The sequence below is a fragment of the Cupressus sempervirens genome, chromosome 2 (genome assembly GCF_028749045.1).
Source record: "Cupressus sempervirens isolate cs-2001-9-10 chromosome 2, ASM2874904v1, whole genome shotgun sequence".
NCBI classification, from domain to species: domain Eukaryota; kingdom Viridiplantae; phylum Streptophyta; class Pinopsida; order Cupressales; family Cupressaceae; genus Cupressus; species Cupressus sempervirens.
In genome coordinates, this window is record NC_143119.1 from 442,524,383 (window position 1) to 442,547,048 (window position 22,666).

Here is a 22,666-nt window from a genome sequence, read left to right on the forward strand (position 1 = left end):
GTTGAGTTATTCAGTTCTTGAGTGAATTCTAGCCTAAGCCAAATTCTTACAAACCCCAACTACCCCCCCTTCCCCCCCATTTACTTCATTTATATTTCCAACAATTGGTATCAAAGCTTTTATTTCTTGCAAGAAGGATTTCAAGGATCTAAGCTAAAGATCAAGATGTCTTACAAGAGGGAAATTCAAAGGCTTAATAGGGACAACTTTTCAACATGGTAGGGACTAATGAAACTTCATCTAGCTTCCATTGGAGATACAAGATTGAAATACCATGATCAAGAATAAAAACTCCTTTTGGTACACTATCTGTTAATGACATTGCTAAGAAAAAGACTCATAACACCATGATGATAGACATTGCACCTACCCTAAGCTATGAAGAATTTGATGATATCAAGGATTGCAAAAGTACCTTTTTGTTGGTGTAAATAAGTATTTACTTATTACACTTACTTAAGTTTACTTAGGTTTATGCATTATTTAATTATTTTACATTATTTTATTTGTGAGACAATTAGGAGTTTGTGCACTCTTGTGAAATGTCATGATGACATCACAAGGGGTTTGCACCTCTTTTAAGCACATGGTGTCTACAACATAGGAATCTTCTACACACATGTGACACTTTGTCATTCTTATCCATTCATCTAGAATGTTGGATAAGGTGCTTAGTTGTCTTATCTTTTGGTTGTTTCTAGAGACATTCTAGGTGCTTCCTGAGAGGCCTTTATATATAGGGACTCCTAGTGTACTCTCAATTATGGCATATTGAATACATTTTCATTCTAATCATACTCTCTCTCTTTGTTCTACTGTGTGCTTGTGTTTGAGTTCTTAGTTCCTGGGTGAATTTTTCCCTTAGGAAATTTTTTACACTTTGAAATGTGGAACAAGCTAAAGGATATCTATGGAGGTCATGACAATGCAAGGAGAGCCAAAGTAGAAAGTCTAAGAGGACAATTTGATATGAGAGAAGATGAAAACATTGCCAAATATGTTGAAAGAGTCAAAGCAAGTGTCAGTACAATCAAAGCTTTTTGAGGAGATATCAAAGAAGAAATAGTTGTAAGTAAAGTTCTTAGAACATTGCTTCCCATTTATGCAATTAGAATATCTATAATTCAAGAAAGAAGATGTGAAGCAAATCATAAGATAAATTTGGATTCCATAGTAAGAAGATTGACTGCATTTGAGTTAGATAACTATGACAATTATGTTCCAGCTTCCAAGAACATCGAAACAACATTTGAAGCCAAGCTTTCACTCAAAGGAAAAGGGTTGAAAATAAAGGAATCTATTAGAAAGTGAAGAAGAATTAGAAGAAAGTTTCCCCTAATCTATTTTTCATGTGAGAAAATTGGTCATATTGCAGACAAGTGCCCAAACAAGAAAAATAAGGATGAGAAAAAAGGTCACAAGTGCAATGGCAAGAAAGATTCCAAATCATTCAAGGACAAAGGTAAGAAAACATGTTTTATGGCTAAAGATTTTGATAATAGTGAAGATGAAACTATTTACATTGTTGTGAAAGATGAATTTGATAATGATGAGGAAGATAAGATGGAACTTATCTCTCATGTGAGAAAAAATGATACATGGATAATAGACAGTGGTTGTTTTCATCATATGACTGGTGACAAAACTAAGTTTGAACATTTTGAAGACTATGATGGTGGAAGTGTAAGGTTTGGAAATAATGAACCTTGTTGCATAAAAGGAAGAGGTTGAATCTCATTAACCAAAGAATTTGTATGTGATAATGCATATTGGGTTGAAGGACTAAAACATAATCTGTTAAGTGTAGCATAGCTAATCAATATTGGATTCAAGGTGGAATTCATGCATGGAAAAGCAAGACTGTTGGATGACAAAGGAAAGCTCACTAGATCAGGCATACAAAAAAAAAGCTAACTTGTTTTATCTTGATCTTGGTGACTACTCATGTTTTACTGCTAAAGTTGAAGAAATTTGGTTATGACATAGAAGGTTATGTCATGTAAATTTTGATAAAATGGTAAAGATAAGAAAATTTAGGAAAGTAAGCGGCATTCCTAGTTTAAAGAAACTTGATGTTGGTCTATGCAAGAATTGTCAGATTGGTAATATGGGAAAGACTAGTTTTAAAGAAAAAGCTATTAGTCTAAAGATATTTTGGAAATTGTGCATACTGATTTGTGTGAATCTATTGGAATTAAGAGCTATACTGGAGAAAAGTTCTTCATTCTTTTTGTTGATGACTACTCTAGAATGATGACTGTTATGTATCTGAGAGAGAAGTCATAAGCATTTAAGAAATTAAAATGGTATTTGACCAGAGTTGAGAAGGAAATAGGGAAAAAACTAAAATGTTTGAGATCAAACAGAGGTGGTGAATTCATCTCCCATGAATTCAATAACTTTTGCATTGAAAGAGGAATCAAAAGATAGGTATCAGTTCTTGTAACTCCTGAGCAGAATGGAATAGCTGTAAGGAGGAACAAATCTATCATGGATTGTGCAAGGACTCTAATGATTGAAAAGAACATTGCTATCAAATACTGGAAGGAAGCTATTAGAACTACAATTCATATCTTGAACCAAGTACAGCTGAAAAAGGACTCATTCAACACCCCCTATGAATTATGGTATGGCCATAAACCCAATGTAAGTTACCTGAAAGTATTTGGAAGTAAATGTTACATTTTGAAAGAATCTAGAAAAGGAAAATTTGATGTGAAAGGTGATGAAGTTATTTTTTGGGATATTCTTGCAAGAGTAAGTCATATAGATGTTTAAATTTGTCTACTCACAAAATCATAAAAAGTGCACATGTGAAAGTTGATGAGTTTGTAGAAAGGACTAAAGAAGAAAGCAAAAAGGAACTAGAAGATTATAGGAGATTTGTTTTCATTAAACCTGATACATTGCCAGGTACATTTGTAAATCGAGTGACTTCTACTCCTCAGTCTTCCTCAGTCACCCAGTTGCAAGAAGTTCCAACTGAGCCACAAGGACCTGAGTCATAGTCTAAAACTACCAAGCCAATACCTACTAAGATAGAGTAGCCAGAACCTGAAGTTGAAGAGGATGACAATGCAACTCATTCAAAAGGCAAGGAACCTGTATTGGCCAAGTATGTCAGGAGACATCATGCTCCAGATTAAATTAGTGGAGATGAATCTAAAGGTACTATGACAAGAAGTAAGGTAAAAGGTACTTGTTTACTTGCTAATTTTGAACCTAGAAATGTCAAAAATGCATTGGAAAATGAAAGTTGGATTGAGGCTATGAATGAAGAGATAGAGAAAATAGAGAAGAACAAAACATGGACTCTTGTACCTAAGCCTAAAGATAAAAATGTGATTGGAACAAAGTGGGTATTCAAGAATAAGTTGAATGAAGATGGTAAGGTATCAAGAAACAAAGCTAGATTGGTATGTAAAGGCTACTCTCAAGAATAAGGAATTGATTATAGAGAGACTTTTGCTCCTATTGAAAGATTGGAATGTGTTAGGACCTTACTTGCATATGCTACATACAAATGATTTAAGGTATATCATATGGATGCCAAATCAACATTTCTCAATGGTATTCTTGATGAAGAAGTCTACATTAAGCAACTTGAAGATTTTTTTGAGCCAGACAAAAAGGATATGGTCTAAAAATTACACAAAGCATTATATGGTTTGAAACAAGCCCCAAGAGCATGGTATGAGAGATTGCATAACTATCTTATTCAGATTGGTTTTTAGAGAACTAATGATAACGATAGCTTTTACATCAAGGAAAGACTAGATAACAAGATTATTTTGGTAGAAATATTTGTGGATGATACTTTTTTATAGGAAATGATGATCTATAAAATTTTTTTTAAGAGAAAATTAACAAAAAATTTGAAATGTCTATGTTTGGTGAGATTAAACTATTTGTTGGTCTTCAAATTCAGTAGAGCAAGAATGGTATCTATGTCACTCAGTCTAAGTATATCAAGGAGATACTCAAGAAGTTTGGTATGAAATATTCAAAACTAGTTGAAACCCCCATGTGTACTGGATTAAAGCTTACCAAAGATGATGAATCAAAAGAGGTAGATCAGACCTTATATAGATCAATGATTAGAAAGTTGCATTATGTAGTTCATACATGGCCTAATATTGCTCTTGCAGTTGGTATAGTGGCAAGATTTTTAGCAAAATCCAGAGAAAATCACATGATGGCAATCAAGAGGGTCTTGAGATACTTGAAAGGCACTAAAGATTATGGATTGTGGTATAAATTTGGAGGAAATTTGGACTTGAAAGTGTTTACTAATGTTGATTGGGTAGGAAACATTGATGAAAGAAAGAGTACAAGTGGTGGAGCATTTTTTCTAGGAAAAAGGTTGGTATCTTGGACAAGCAAAAAGCAAAATTGCACATCCCAATCTATAGCAGAAGCAGAGTATCTTGTAGTAATAGTGAATTGTTCTAACATTGTTTGGTTTAAACAATTGTTGGAAGGCATGAAGGTTGAAATCAAAGAACTAGTTGTTATATTTTGTAACATTACAAGTGCAATTAACATATCAAAGAATCCAGTGATACATTCTAGAACCAAGCACATTTCTATAAAGTATCACTTTGTCAGAGAATTGGTGTAGGATAAGGAGATTAGATTGGAATATGTCCATACAAAAGAATAGATTGCTGACATATTCACCAAGCCATTACCTAAGGATGCATTCTTGTATGTAAGAGGTAAGTTAGGGGTCATTCCCCTAACTAAAGCTCACTAAAATAAAGTTTTAGTGATGCATCAATAGGAACCAAGTTGAAGATCTATCAGTTGATGCAACATAGTCAAGAGAATATTGCATATGAATCAGTTACATTGTTACTCATTTAGTATATGTTGTCTTTGGCATGTGTTGTAAAAGAGGGAGAGTTCACTATCATATCTTTCTAAAAAAAAATTGAGGAAGATTTTGTTGTTTATAAATGAGACTATGTAATTCCTTCACACAGAGAGATTACTACAATAGTGAAGTTTGTGGCATAAAATCTAAGAGGGAGAAAATTTTCTATCAGAGAAAGACTTGCTTGAAAATTTCATTGTGCTATGACATGTTGTGTTGCCATCAATGCCAAAGAGAAAAATTGTTGGATACAATTGTCCAATTGTGTGTTGTATTTGATGTTACACAAATGTCATATCAGTTGGCAGATAGTATCTACCGAGCTCAGTTGGTCAGCAAGGAAAATTTCAATCTACAGAGCATTCTTAGAAATTACTCTGTGGAAATAGTTTCTACTGAGCTAACTTGGGTGTCAAAGGATTTTGTGGCAAAAGTCAGTGTTAATCAAGTTCACATGGTTAATGACAAAAATTCAGTGTTTACTCAGTTCACTCAATCTCCAAAGGATTTTGCATAGTTTGTAGTGTTAATCGAGCTTCTGTTAGTTAACACTGGAAATCATTTTGGAACAGTATTTATTGAGTAGGGTCAGCTAATGAAGGATTTTTTTTATTGTGAGAAATAAAGGTTAATTATTTAATGTAATGATTGTAGCCGATTAACATAATGATTATTGGTAATTGTAACTTGTAAATGAGCCGACTTGATAATTTGAAAGGTATATATGAAAGATCAAGTTGAGAGTTCAAAAGTGTAATAAGTGAACATGCAAGTGTATTGATTGAAGAAGAAAGTATGAGAAAACTTTGAAGGATGGTTAGATATCCTTCAGGAATAGAAAAGTTTTATTTGATCAGGAAGGATCTAGATAAGAAGAATAAAGATTTGTATCAGCAATTTAGTTACATCTCATTCAGGTCATTTCATTGTTACTTTCTCATCATTAAAGCAGTGATTCCTAAATCTCTTAACAAAGTTGGTTGAATAGCCATTTTAAAATCATCTAACAAGGTAATAGTTCTATTGAATTTTTCTAAACACCTCTAACAAGGCCACTCTTAATAGGGTGATTAAAATCCTCTAAGGTCAAACTAGGTTGGCTCCTAACAAGGCTCACTTTAGAAGAGTGAAAATTAGTAGCTAGTTACTTGGTGGTTTTTCCCATATTGGGTTTCCACGTTAAATTTGGTGTCTCATGTGTTGATGTTATCTCTTTTATGGTTGCATGTGAGTCACTTTGAATGTTTAAAGATCTGTTAAATGTTAACATACATTACATCTATCAAGTTACAACATTTTTTTGTATGTTTATTGAGTGATAGCAGTAACTAGTTTATTAGACATCTAAGGGATCTATGGGATTTTTTTTGTGCTAACTGATTCACCCCCCTCTTAGTTACTCCATCTATATTTCCAACACAATGTTGATTCCATATCCAAATGATCTTAACCATCTAACTCTAGGAACTGCTACATAGACATATGTGTAGTTAGTGTCAACCAGAAAGAAAATATCATTAAAATGTTTTTCCACTAGTGAAACTAGTATCCTCAGTCTTTTCTTCATTTTCTACTTGAAGTCTTTGAAGTATCTTGTCATGACTAACTCACAATTATCACCTAGTTGCTCAATGAATTCACCTATTTGCATTGCAATAGGTCTATTTACCTTTCATGCAACTTTACCAAAAGTAAAAATGTATTTTGTATATAAAAGAATATACATACAAGAATAGATCCAAATTTGTATCATGTACTTTTGGATTTCCTTATGGCTCCCAAATTCTTAGTCAATTGTTGCAACTGCAACTTGGATAGATCATAAGTATGATCTTTCTTCACTATCTTGATTCTCACCTCCACTACAATGCATGGAACATTGTTAAGCCTACTGGATTGATAGAGCTTATGTGCTATAATCCTCACTACAAAATCAATTTAGGGATCTATGATTGTATCTATTGTCATCCCTCATTTATTCTATACAACCCTTGTATTACTTTTAATTACCTCTTTTTCTTCACTTCTCAATGTCTTTGGCCAATCTAGAGTTGGATACCCTATAACTCTATCCAAAATTTTCTTGATGACTTTTGGTGGTCCATTCTCTCTTGAAGATATTGGGGAAACCCAGGGCATGGGTTAACTCTTTCCTTCTTAAAAATTTTTAATTCCTCCTTAAACGCTCCATTTTTACAGAATTTCCCATGTGTCTCCCTAATTTTCATGTCTCCTATACTTCCAACCTTACATGTATGGTAGCATCTAACATCTTGGATCTTTAAGACTTGTGGTGGTATCATTGACAATGTACTAGATGGATCTTGTTTATAAGCCATGTCTAGAATAGCTCTAAAATTAGGTTGTTTAATCTCATTACTTATCAATTGCACATTCAAAACTTTCTTTCCATCTACAACCTTGGATGCTAAAGAACTAGATGCCATTTCATAAAAATAGGTTTTGGAAAGTTCAAACTATGTAGCTTGACACTCAATAAATACCTTTTCTAAATTTATAGTGATGGTGTCAAGTGACTTTTGAATTCATTTTCAAAAGCTCAAAATAATTTAGTTGGTGACAACTAAGATTCATCCTTATTAACAAAAATCGTAAAACAATACTTAAGTTGGCTAAAAAATGATTAACATAGTAGTTTGTGCCAATACAAACAACTATGTCAAAATTGTAATACTTAGCATTTGAAGTCCTTGGTGCTCAACCCCAACTATAACTTACAATGTTGTCACTCAACATCTAAATGGCTCAACATGCACCACTTGTTCAACACTGGAATTACTCAACATATACTATCTGATCGACATCTTAGTGACTCAACACTTGAGTGACTTGGAACCCACTGTTTACTTAACATGCACTATCTTCTATGTTATGCTTTGACTTAAGTACATAGACAGTGATTTGCCAAAACCAATCTAAGATCAACAATTAAATTGGTTGAGTAATGTTGAAAAATGACTTAAAATTCCCCAAATGTGGGTTAAATAAGTCAAAAAGACCGTTTACCCAGTTTATTTTTTTACTCATCTTTCATTCTTCTCTTATTTGATCTCTATGTTGACAAAGATGGTGGTCCCATTGTGAGAGAATAGATTCAAGAGGGCTCACAGATACAAGTGTTCAATAGACTATGGTGCCTTGGTAAGTCATTGAGAAACTCTGTGAATTCAAATTTTTCAATTTTTGTAGAAATTTTAAGGTGTTTGCATGGGCAAGGGGTAAATTCTTAGTTTAGGCATTTTAGAACTTTTCATGGTTTTTATAGTACTTTTAAAATATTGCAATGAATATACATATTGTAATAGGGCATTTGAATTATAATTTAGCACATTTAAAATTTTTTGGAGTGAAAAATAAAATAGATAGGGAAACTATAGCATGTATACATGATAACACAAAACTTTTAAGTGTTTTAGCACACACTAGTCATGTTTTAGTGCATATAAATCATAGAACAATGCATATGATAGTGAGGGGTTGTGGGTCCAAGGTGATTAACAATGTCAAGATTGATTTGGTTGTTATGGCACATATGCAAATTTTGCTAGCACTTTTGCTTCTAGTAGTGCATTCATTTAATGGGATAGTGCATATGTAATCACCTAAAAATGGTCATCTAGACTATTAGCCCCCTTCTCAGCATTTTGGCTAAATTAATTTAATCACTTACCTAAGCCAAATTGCTAATAATCAATTTATTTGATTATAACCTATAGTTTGACTATGCTATCCTAAGTGTAGACACCTAAAAATCCTTTAGAAAATAAAGTATTTTTATTTTCTGAAAAATTCCCAATGACATCATCATTTATTAATTAATTAATTATTTAATTAATTAATTAATTAATTTTTATGCCATTAAATCCTTTTATCTTAATTAAAAATATTTAATTAAGGAATCCCTCCCAAAAATGTTTAAATCTTATTTAAACATTATTTCCTTATTTATTAATTATTTAATTAATAAATTGACCAAAAATCCTAAAATAAATAAAAAATTTATTTTTTTCCCAAAAGTTGGCCAATTTCCTTATGACCAATAACCTCTTCCAAAATCTTCTAATCCTTCTTTAATTTTGATTAAAGGCTAATCCCATCATTTCCTACCCCTAATCCCAACTCAAAATATTTAATTAAAATTAAATATTAATCCTCATGTTTATTAAAAAAAGTTTTAATAAATATCTCCTCAACCCAAACCCTTGAAATAAATAAAACTTTATTTATTTCCTAAAAATCTAATTTATCCTCATCCTAAGAAGTTCTAGACTCTTCTAGAAAGTCTTCATCCTCATCCTAGGAAATTCTAGACTATTCTAGAAAGTCTTTATCCTCCTCCAAAATCTAGACTCTTCTAGAAGATGTCTTTAAACCTAATCCTAATCCCCTCCTAACCTTGTCACATTCCCTAAACATGGGTTAAAACTTACTAACCCAAGCCAAAGCTAACAAATATCTCCTCCTTCACCCACCCTCATTAAATGCCATCCACTTGCCTATCCCTAAGCTAATCCTAAACCATCCTAATCCATCCTCTAATCATTTGCACAAGCCTAAGCAAGCTTAAAACTTTCCTAATCAAGTCCAAGTCGAATTTGCTCTCATCACCCTCAAAATATCTCAACCATAAAACTTTATGAAGTCCACTAGGCCATAAATGACTCTTACAAACCCTTTTATTGCTCTTACAAGTCATTATGAGGGTCTTTATGAAGATTTTATCCCTTGAGCCTCCTTTGTTGACTCATCCTTCCCCTTTCCTCCATCCTCTCACCATGTGACATGTGTCACTCCTTGATTGGCTATAAGGAAGCACAATCCATGTGCTCTCCTCTCATGCAATCTGAGCCCTCCATAAGCTTTTTCCCATCCTTGCATCTTAGCCCTCAAACCCTCAAGCCTCTTGCCTATAAATTGGATCCTTCCCCTTTGCAAAATAACACAATCCATGAAGTAAAGTTATAATGCTATTTTGAGAGCCAAATCCATACTAAAGCCATCTATCCACACAAAAAATCCACAATCATCCATTGAAGCCCTTTTTGAAGCATAAAGCTTGAGCATACATCCTATCTATTTAGACAAAGCTACTCAACAAGAGAGCTTCTTATTGAGAGAGCCCATTAATGGCTCATATTTTCAATTAAGAGCCCATCTTAGTCTATCTTGAAGTTTATGAATTTTGTTTAGTTTGTAGAAGCTTTATTTAAATTTGGTTTCTATTAGCATACTAACATTTTCTCATATACATTTTGGCACGCCCGGTGGGACCCCGCATGGGTCATCTTCATTAGCTTTTTTAGTCAAGTTTTGTATGTCATTTGCTGATTTTGGCTAATTTTTCTTGTTTTTGTGATTGGTAGGATTGTATAAATTGGTTTTGTAGGTCTACATGAGCATGAAGAAGACAAAGGAACTCATAGTCAATCTCATAGTATTTGCAGATTTTTCAAGCTTATAGGTGGACAAAGCACTTGGAATTCTTCTTCCTCTTATTGTCTATATTCTTCTTATTCCATCTACTTCTTCTTCTTCTTCTTGTGGGAGATCTTGGCCATTTTTTTTTAAGAAAGCAAAATCATACACACTTCTTTTTAGTGCTTAAAATGAACCCCCAAATCATACTTAAATCCATTGAAAAATTAAAAATTTGCAAAAAAGAAAAAATCTTTTAACAAGTGAAACTAAACCAATCTAATCATTTGCATCCTTGCAACATCAAGGTTTTAGATACATTCATGCGAAATTAGGAACACTTCATTTTTGGGAATTTAAAAAGAACTTCAAGTTTCCATTTCAAAAGGTTCAAAATCAACACTAAGTGCACACTAAAGTTCTTTTAAAAAAAATCTCATAAAAACTAAGAGTCCTAAAATGGTTGCCAAAAATTGTCCTAAAAGCTTTGTTATTTGTTCCAAACAAATGTCTTATTGCAAAATCTTGAATGTTTCTTAGGATTTTAATGCATCAAAACAATCTAGGAATATCATTTTTGGGCTTAAAATATGCAAACTAGAACACAAAATCTTGAATGAAAACCAAAGTCCAAAGAGTCATTTTCACTTTTGAGTCCAAAACAATCTTGAATGATCTAAGGTTAAAACAAAGCACTTCAAAGTTCTTAAAACAACACACAAAATCTCAATCTTGAATGCTCAAAAGAAAACACTTGAATGTTTAACCACTTTTCTTTGAATGCATGTTGCTAAAATCACTCTTGAATGCTATGGATTAAAATAAAATTTTCCTTGAATGCATGGTTAAAACAACAAATCCAATCTTGAATTCTAAGGATCAATTAACCATTGCAATATCAAACACTTCATTTGGAGCTTCTAAAAATTGAACAAAACAAATCTCTTTTCCACATGCAATCTAGGTAAAGTTTGATTTTTGGACATTTAAGAAACCTCGTTAAGTTAAAATACAAATTTGCAAAAATCAATTTGAGTAGTTCCTTGGACTCACCTCTTTTCTAATCACCCATCAAATATTAACCATTGGTTGCAATCTCAGCGCCATTTATGGGGATGGGTCTACTTGAAAAAGGTGTTAAATGTTCCACAATCTAACTCACTCACTTGGTCTTTGAATGTTTGCTTTAACTTTATCAAAATTCTTAAATGATCAAAACTCTAGATTAAATCGATCACACTTCAAGTTTGGGCACTAAAATTGAACAACAACTGACGTGGAGAGCCTCCGGGCGCGCGCTTGAAATCGAATCTCACACACTTTTGTTTTGGGCTTAAAACAAACTCACACTCAATCTTGAATGCCTTAAAGAAAATTAATCGATACTTGACGTGGAGGGCCCCTGGGTGCGCGAGTTTGCTTTTGTTGACCCTAACTCTTCTTATTGTTTGCATTCTTCGATCGATTTACTTTTGTTGGCACTTCAAGTTGGAATTGAACATTGTCTCTTAAACATGAGTGCTTGCAAAGTCTAGATTAGCACACATAAGAGTCAGTTGGTAAAAGAACAAGCGTGTTTTTTAGCCCAAGGTCATCCAAGTCTTCTCTCCCCTTGTCGTCTTTCGAGGCCATCTTGGGTGCATAAGATTAGGATCCAAAACCTTGTTTCTTTTTAGGAGGCCTGCTTGGGGATTTCATCACCCCTTGGACGACCTCAACTCCAGTGTTCTGGCGGAGTATAAGAATTGGGAGGTGAATCGAAAGACACCTCTCTTCGGATCAAGATTTTGTCACTCGGGCTAAGCCTCAAGGAACTTTATACCCTTGAGAAGTGAAAGAGGAGAAGTGGGTTACCGCTCCTCTCGGCTGTGTGACATCTTTTTGGTCTCATCTACGGATTTGGGCCTCACGTACCTTGGGTATATCGAGGACTCCTTAGCTAAACCAACTGTCAGCCTTGTAGACAACCATCTAGGATGTTAATGTGTTTGAGGTGACTGATCGAAACATTTGTAGAACATACACACTCCTTGGCGCAAGTATCACTTTCTGAGAATCAAAAACTTCTATCTCGTTGTTTCTATCTATTGCTTGATCTTTTATTTGTTGAATGAATGTTTGCCAAACTTGGTCAATCCTAGCTTAGGGCATACTTAGCGTAGTCACTGCCTATTCCAGAAGTTGAATGAGTTGAAGCAAAACAACCAAGATCTCTCAAAGCCAAGCAAATTCAGAAATTGATGTCAGAGCAACCCAAACCCAAACAGAAGTTCCACAAAGTTAAACTCAAACCATCTCTAGCATACCAAGAACTTTCAGCCAAGAGAAAAGAAATAACACCAAGCCCACGAATTGCCAAACTCCACAAAGTAGAGGAAAAAGCTACCGACGAAGCACTTCAAGAGGCCTGGTTAGAGTGCACCATCAAATTTAGCCAACATCCAGGAGTTAATCCTGCTTATGCCTTACCAACTAGGCATGATTTCTATGATTAGACACCCTTGTTTCTCCACATCTTCTTGGATAAGCTTCACTTTAGAGTCATTTTTGTAGAAAATCCAGCCATCTTAGGTTATCCCCTTAAGCATTATTAGCTCATCCATCTCATTTAGAATCAAACCATCTAGCCAGCAATCAAAACCTCACATCCAAGCCTTAAAAATTGTTGTCACTTTTGCCAAAAGTTTGCCACTCCTAAAATCTTCCAAATCCATCAATCTCACCAAGGTTATCCCTTTGATAGAGCTTTGTCTAGGGTGATCCAGCTTTGTCACTTGTTATCCCTCATCACCTTGAGCTAAAGGTTGGGATCCACAAGTGGTCAATCTCGTGTTCTTCCTAAAGGATCATCAGTCTATCCTTAAGTTGACACAATCACCACCAAGCTTACACATAGGAAAGTAGACCTTTTGTGCTTTGACAACATATCTTTGAAGTTAGAATCTCCAACCCAATCCTCCTTAGGTTTTTTCGTATAGCTTTGCCTTAACCTAGGAAATCATTTGCATAGAGAAGCCTTCCCCCTTTTGCATCCATTAGCATTATTGCATCTCATCCCTAGGAGCATTTTTCATGCCACCCGTCACTCGCTTAGCCAAGAAGAAAGAAACAATGGAGCCCTATCATTTGGATCAAACAGCCTCACCCCCCTTGAGCACTCAGCCATCCTTCAGCGCAGAGAAAGCTATGCCATCACGTACTGACATTGAAGCTTTCATGAACCAACCAGGAAATGCAGTATTGGTAAATGCCATTATAGACAAAAACAAAGAGACAATCATGGCTAATTTTCGAAGGGAAAATGTAGGAACCTTTGACTTTGGAAGACCCCCTCCATTATCAGATCCATCTCACCCATTGTTTGGGCAGCTACCACCACCCATAGGCTCTTATGATCCAAATTATCCTCAATATATGCCAAAAGAAGAGCCTCCAGCCAATCCATATGATCCAACAGACCCAAACATACCATCATCCACCCAAGTTGAAATCTCCATGCCGCAAGCCAACCCAGCCACCACCACTCCATCCTTGGTTCATACCTCTCCGCTCCAAACCCCCTTTACCCAAAACAGCTCACCGTTCACCCCCTTCACTATTGCTGCTGCTGCTCCCCAACCCAGCCTTCCAAATCCACCCATCTCCAAAATCAGTGCTAGCATCTTTGGCCAACCTCAGCAATATACAATAGGGATGCCACCCATGGGGCCAAGTAATCAACCTTTCATCACCCCCAGCTTGTTCACTGCAGCCCAACACACAATCCCATCATTTCCATTAGGTCTTGGGAGCTCAATACCATTAGCCACAAATCTACAAGCTACTACCCTCACTCCACAAAGCTATCAAATCCCACAAGCTACTACCAATTTTCTACCAAGCTCCCAAGTGACCCCAGCCCCTACCACCACTCTACCAAGCTTCCAAATCCAACCACAAAGCTATCAAACCCCATCAGTTCCATTCCCAAGCTTTCAATTCCCACCACCTCCACCACCAACTAATCCATTACCTCCAATTACCAACTACTTTTCAATGCCACTTCTAGGAGGTAATCCACCACCCCAGCCAGCCACCAATTATTTGCAGATACCATCCCAAATGGGGGCACAACCCACATATATTGGTCAAACCCCACAAGCCCCCCGATCCTTTCCCCAAGCCTCTCAACCATCTTATACCTTACCTCCACAAAGCAATCCATTTATCCCACAGCCAGCTTATGTTCCTCAATCCCAACCTCAAATCCCATATCAACAGCAAGCCTCACAGCACATGCAGCAATATGCGCCACCTCCCCCTCAGCAACCTGTCATCCACCATGCAGCTGCCCAAACAATGTACAATCCCTATCAGCAAATCCCTCATAGCCATCCATATTCAATGGCCCCATCCAGTACATACCTACCTCAAGGCACTCCTACATTGGGGGCACCCCAGCCATCACTTATCAATTCAGAATTGGAGCAAATGAAGATAGCTCTGAAAGCCATCCAAGAAGGGAATGATCCGAAGACATTCAAGTTTGAGAATGTGTGTCCTTACCCATTTGACAGAGCCATTACCATGACACCATTTCCCAAACACTTTGAGGTACCCAAATTTGACAAATTCAGAGGAAAAGGAGACCCTGTCACACATATCAAAGAATTTTACATGCACTGTCAGGATGTAGCATACAATGATGTCTTCCTCTTGCGTCTTTTTCCCAAAAGCTTAGCTGGACCAGCTCTTGAATGGTTTTATAGAATCCCCTATGGTACAATTAAAAACTTTGCTGAATTATCTGAGGCATTTGTAGCCCAATATGCCCATCTTGTTGAAACAGAGCTATCAATAGTTGATCTTGTCCACACCAAGCAAAAAGGTGGAGAAAGCCTTGCCGAATACCTGCAAAGATGGCAAACCCTTACCACCCGCATATCCTGCACCTTGCCAGAACGCCATGTTGTGAAAATGTTTATTGATAATGCCCATCCTAGCTTGGCTCACCACATGACCATGAACTGTTTGCAAACCTACAAAGATATCAAAGAGAAAGGAATGATCCTTGAGCAAGGACTCATTAAAGATGGTGTGGTCAAGCTTTACAAGGAAGCCAACCAAAATCAATCACATTCCAATGACAAGTCTAGGTATTGGAACAAAAACAAGCATGTTGCAACAGATGGCGTCACTGACACCAAACATGTGAATATTGTTGGTCCTTCTCACAACCAGTCCAACCCACCATATCAACCAAAAAATCAACAAGCTATCAACTACCAACAACAGAATAACCAAAGCTATCAAAACCACAATCCAAGACCCAACTTCCAAGGGTCTAGCAATCAAGCTAATGCCATCAATGTAGCTGCAGGACAAAAGCCTAGATTCCAACCTACACCTAGAAACTATACACCCCTTGGTGAACCATTGGATGTCATTTTTGAGAAATTAGTCAAAGAAAACCTCATCAAATTTCCCCCTACCCAGCAAATTGACCCAAGCCAATCCAAAGCTGCATGGTACAAAGATAATGAGTACTGCAAATTTCATAGGGTAAAAGGTCACACTACCCTCAGATGCATGAAACTAAAAGACTATGTGTAGGACCTCATTGATCGGAAGGAAATCACTGTTGGTGCCCAAACCTCTCCCAATGCAGGCTTACAGATTTATCAAAATGCTTTTCCTCCACACCACAACCAAAATCCTGGAAAAGCACCTATCCAAACCAACAACAACAACACCAACAACCGTCAGCCAAACCAACAGCATGGGAAGAACAATAACCACACTTCATCCTATATAGACTATGGTAGCCTTATAGGTTGTATATCCGAGAAAGAGCCTTCCGTCAATGTTATCAATATCCAAGGACCAAACAATGAGTGTGCAGTCACCACTCAAAGAGCGCGATTTAACATCGCAGGCCCACCTGTTACACCAACACCATCAGCTCCATCAAAAAGTCAGTACAATATCTTGGAACACCTTGGGAACATGCCAGCCCAAATCTCCATTTTAGACCTTCTTCGCACTAGTCCTGTGTACAAGAACATCCTTGATAGTGCTCTCATAGAATCTCGTGTCCCTTTTGATATCAATGCTACTGATTTTCATAATCTTGTTGGACACCTCTCATCCTCATGTGCCCTATCGTTCAAACCCACCGACATACCCGTGGTTGAGCCAGATCACACCCTTCCGCTTCGCATAGCCATCATGGTATCCAACTTTGCTGTAAAAAGAGTAATGATAGATAATGGATCAGCCTTGAATATTTGCACCCTAAAATTCATAAAACAAGCTGGGTATACTGAGGCAGATATCATCAGTGAGGTTATCACCATTAAAGCTTATGACAACTTGGAAAGAACCACAGAAGGAACTATTTTGCTGCCAATCAAGGTTGGGCCAGTCATCCAAGAGACACTCTGCCATGTTATTGATCTAAACCTACCATTTAACATCCTCCTTGGTTGCCCATGGATTCATGCCATGAAAGCCGTTCCATCCACTTACCATCAGTGCATCAAATTTCCGCATCAAGGCACTGAGGTAACCATCCATGCCGATCCAGAACCCTTTGCTTACTGCAATGCAGTTGAAGCTTCATATACAAACCATTGCCCTGGAATTGATATTGGCACATCCATCGCCAGCTCATCCCACACTTATAATGACCCAGAAACCATCCTCGTCTCTACCCTGTCTACCGTGAAGATCAATAACAAAGGTTGTGGAGAGTATAGTCTGTCAGATGCATTTGTTGTCGGGGCACTCCCACTTGATCCACATGCCCATGGACGACCGACATATCACAAAGCTAAGGAGGTTCCACCTCCTCGATACAAACAGTTTGGCCCAACAACCTTTGTATCCTCAAAAATCCCTCTTCATGAGGAGCTCACTCCAGATATCAACAAATGGTTACATAAGGATGCACCTCAAAGAAATCAAGCACGCCTTGATCACTTCAGCCAAAAGTATCCCCAAGAACATAAGCTCATCACTGACAAATGGAACTATCAAGGTGGTGGTCTAGGACCAGAAGAAAGAGGCATGCAGTGCCCCATCGACGCACATAAGTGGGAATCGAAGTCAGGTCTTGGCTTTGGCATATCCACAACTGGGGGCACCAATGAGAACGGTCACGCTTTTTTGAACATTCACCGCAACCTTGTCGAAATCGAAGACATTCCTGAGGAAGTTGAAAAGAGAGCCTACGACGATATCCTAGACCAAATCTCCCTCGGAGACTCTGTTCTCCAAGAACTATCCATCCACCTCATTGACCTACCACTCGCCCATCCACAACTCATAGATTGGGACCAACCAAGTGTCATACACATCGATGAGTTCACATCAGAGGAGGCACTTCTAAGATTCATGGGAGCTGAAACTCCTCACAAGAAAACAAAGCCAGATTCTGCCTATATCTACAAGCTAGATCCCAAGGGGTATTTTGGAGAAAATCCCCAACCTAGTTCCGATACACCCAAAACTGGAACTAAGGTGAATCTGAGACTAGCTAAGGCAACGAAGAGAACCCCTCAGCAAGAAAATCCAGAGCCACAAGAAGAACATGAGGATTTAGCATTGCCTCCTCAAGATAATCGACCAGAGGTGTCTTCTATTCTAATTGAGGATACTCGAGAAGTCAACATTGGTTCTTCAGAGATCCCCAGACTTGTTCACATTGCTGCATCCCTATCACAAGACCAAGCTGACCTCCTCTTTGAGGTCTTAAGAGAGAATATTGGCCGATTTGCATGGTCATATCAGGACATGCCAGGACTTGATCCAAAGCTTGTAGTTCATCATCTTGCAGTTGATCCAAAGATCAAGCCCGTCAGACAAAAGCTTAGAAAAATGCACCCCAAGGTGGCATTATTGGTCAAAGATGAATTAGAAAGAATGTTAGCTGCTAAGGTTATCCGACCTATTGACTACTCAGAGTGGATCTCCAACATGGTCCCTGTCACTAAACCTTCCGGTGACATCAGAATCTGCACTGATTTTAGAGATCTTAACAAAGCTTGTCCAAAAGATGATTTTCCCTTGCCCAACATAGATATGATTGTAGATCTTACAGCTGGACATGAAATTTTGTCCCTCATGGATGGATTTTCTGGGTATAATCAAATCAAGATTGCAGAAGAGGATCAGCATAAGACAGCATTCACTACCCCTTGGGGAACCTTTTGCTACAACATGATGCCTTTTGGCCTAAAGAATGCTGGGGCTACCTATCAAAGAGCTATGACAGCCATTTTTCATGATCTCATCCATAGCATTTTGGAGGATTATGTGGATGATATCTTGGTCAAGTCTCATACCTTCATGGATCATCTTGCTGACTTGGAGAAAGTCTTTGATAGGTTAGCCAAATATCATCTCATGTTGAATCCCAAGAAATGTGTCTTTGGGGTCACATCTGGCAAGCTTCTAGGCTTCATAGTTTCTAAACGAGGTATAGAGATCGACCCCAAGAAGGTCAAGGCTATCTTAGACATGCCTCCTCCCCAGACACTGCGACAACTTCGCTCTCTTCAAGGAAAGCTCCAATCTATTCGGCGCTTCATCTCCCAGCTTGCAGATAAGTGTACACCATTTTCACATTTACTAAAGAAGGATGAGAACTTCAATTGGGATCCTTTATGTCAGCGCAGCTTCAACCATCTCAAGCAGTATCTCATCAATCCCCCTATCTTGGTTCCACCAATTCCTGGTCGTCCCCTAATTTTGTACATATCAGCAACACCTACTGCTCTAGGGGCACTTCTAGCACAGCTTGATGACTACAAAAGAGAAAGAGCCATCTACTACATCAGTAGAACCCTAGTTGGTTATGAACTCAATTACACTCCTATGGAAAAAGCTTGTTTGGCATTTGTCTTCTCAACTCAAAAGCTTCGCCATTACATGCTAAGTCATACCATCCAACTAGTCTCCAAGATTGACCCTCTCAAGTATATGCTCTCTAGAACAACACTTACAGGCCGTTTGGCCAAATGGGTTATGCTCCTTAGTGAATTTGACATCCAGTATGTGGATAGAAAGGCAATCAAAGGGCAAGCTATAGCAGATCACCTAGCTGATGCACCTCTAATAGATGCTTATCCGTTGATCACAGAATTTCCAGATGAGCATATCTGTCTAATTGAAGAACAACCCCCATGGAAACTTTATTTTGATGGCTCATACACATCTCATGGATTAGGGGCAGGAATATTGTTGGTCACACCTCAAGGAGATTACATTCCAAAAGCCTTCAAGCTACAATTCCCTAGCACCAACAATATAGCTGAATATGAGGCCCTCATAGCAGGATTAAAGATAGCTGTAGAATGGAACATTGTTGAGCTACAAATCTTTGGCGATTCTCAGCTCATCATCAAGCAAGCCCTAAATGAATATCAAACCAAAGATGAAAAGCTATTACCCTACAAAGAGCTAGTTGATCAGCTAACCCAACATTTTACAAAGCTTCAGTTTACACAAGTGCCTCGAATACAGAACAAAGCAGCAGATGCTATGGCTACTATAGGCTCGCTCTTGGAAATTCCCCAAGCAGCTACACAGTATGAGTTTTTAGTGGAGCAGCTCCTCACACCCGCCTATGCGAATGAGGATTCAAACCGTGTTTGTATCTTGGTTGGTTCCCAATCCCCTTGGTACCATGAGATTCACGCTTACCTTAACGATGGTATCATATCCCCTCACCTCACACGTACCCAACGCCAGAACCTCATCCGAAAATCATCCCACTATGTTATCATAGCCAATACCCTATATCGTCGGGGTTATCACGATACTCTCTCTCGATGTTTAGACCAAAATGAGGCCGCAATGGTGTTAAAGGAAGTACACTCTGGACTTTGCGGTGCCCACACGAGTGGTATTGTCCTAGCGCGACAAATCCTTAGAGCAGGCTACTATTGGCCTACCATTGAAGAAGACTCCTGTGACTTTGTCAGAAAGTGTCTCCCATGTCAGCAGCATGCAAATCTTGTGCACGCTCCAGCACAGGATCTACAGCCTATTGCACCACCTTGGCCTTTCGCTTGTTGGGGCCTTGATCTAGTTGGAACTATCACACCCCTCTCATCTGATGGACATAAATGGATAATAACAGCTACAGACTATTTCACTAAATGGGTGGAAGCAGTCCCCCTAGTCTCAGCTACAGGAGTTCAGGTCTCCAAGTTCATCTTGTACCACATTGTTTGCCGCTTCGGCATCCCATCCACCATCTTCACTGACCACGGAGGTAACTTTGAAAATCTCAACATGGAAGAATTATGCACTTCCCTCCGCATCCATCACCGCTTTTCTAGCCCATATTTCCCACAAGGTAACGGCCAGGCAGAGGCAACTAACAAAACCCTCCTCAAAATTCTAAAGAAAGTTGTCAATGATTCCGGCCGTGATTGGCACCTACAAATAAATCCAGCCCTATGGGCCTATCGAACTTCCTTCCGTACATCCACAGGCACAACTCCATACTCCCTAGTCTATGGTGCCAAAGCAGTACTACCTATAGAGGTTGAACTTCCCTCCTTGCACATATCTTTGCAAGGGCAAATATCAGATGAAGAATATAGAGTAGCTCGGCTCACCCAGCTAGATCTCTTAGATGAGAAGCGACAACAAGCCTATGATCATCTCACAGTCTATCAAACTCGTCTCAAAAGGAATTTCAACAAGAAGGTGATTCCACGACACTTTCAGCCAGGTGACATGGTCCTTAAAGAAAACATGAAAGTCCAAGCAGATCGAGAAAAGAAAGGCAAGTTTGAACCTACATGGCTTGGTCCTTATGTTGTCACTGCTTCCTTTGGCTCTAGAGCTTATCAGCTATCTACACCAGAAGGAGAACTCTTGAATGATCCTACTAACATCATTCATCTCAAGAAGTTCTATGCTTGAAGATCCTTGGTATACCAGGCTTTTGAAAAATACAAAAGAAAAAAAATAGTAAAGAGAAACAAGCGTCCAATGGTGAAAACTTGGCAATTCAAGCACCTTGGATAGGTACCTTGGTGAAAACCTGGTAATTCAGGCGCCTTGTGTACTAAAGACTAATCCATTATCTATCACTGTCCTATCCCTCATCCATTTACCCACCATCCCATAAGACACACTTTCTTGTTCCCTTGGTGTTCCAACCAAATATCCAAAAATCTGATGAAGCTTGTAAATACCTCCTATACACCTTGTAAATCTTGTACCAAAGCTTGTATTATACCTTGTAAATCTTGTACCATACCTTGTCTATCTGAATCTTGTCCAAGGTTTGTACCATATTCCAGCCTATAAATAATCTTGTATCCTAGCTTGTATACTATCACGTGCACACACAAAACCCCATTTTCACTTAATCTTTTCGCAAACCATCTACCTATACACCTATCACCTATTATAGACATCCCATCCTTCACAAACATTTCCATCTCACAAAAACCAAAACATGAAAAAACTTGTACATTTGTAACATATCTTGGTCTGTCATCTTGTACATCCTCTTTAGCTTAGTACCATTGTATCTATCCAACGTTCGTGTCAGTTCATCCTTGGTCAACATCTTGCACACATCACACACTTTGGTTAGATATTTCAATGCATCCTTTAGCTAGATTTCCTATCACCAAAGTGTTATCTTTCTTAGTTCAGCTTGCCAGATGCATCACTCATCCAAATCCACCAGCTTAGGTGCTCTCCGATAGGTCCTTGCAGGATTTAGCTTTCCTCATGTCTGATCTTGGTCCGTTAGTACCTCGTCCTACCCATCTCGTTGGCAAACGGTTCTCTTTTGGATTTTCACTTTCTTTTGATTTGGGATCTTCCCTTTTGGGTTTTGAAGTATCTTTTCCAAGCAATCTCCTTGTTCCCTCCTCAAGGTTGCCACGATCTTCCATATCATGGTATGCTGCGAATGGGGCAATTAGAGCGTAAGGTCTTGATCAGGTCTTTCGTTTGTTTTTCTTTTCTGCTTGTGGGTTCTCCAGTGTCGTTTCCACGCTGCTTCCTCTAGGATTCATGTGTGATGCTGGGGAAATCCTTGCGTGTTTGTTTTGAGTTAGTTTGTCAGTCCTTTGGACGGTTGGTGAAAAGGCCTTGATGTTCTTGGTAACCTTGGCAATTAACCAATAGTCCTATAGCAAATCTAGTGCTCAACTACATGGTGGTACTTCTCTTTGAAGTATCCCCCCGCTCAAAAAGCTTCAATGGTTTTCCTTCATCTCCATTATCCCCCATCCATATCCAGCATCCGTCTCTCCTACCCCAGCTGATGCATCAGTATCTCTTTGAATCACTCATCACTCTTAGCTTTAGGGATCCACAATCCTAGTCTTAGGGATCCAC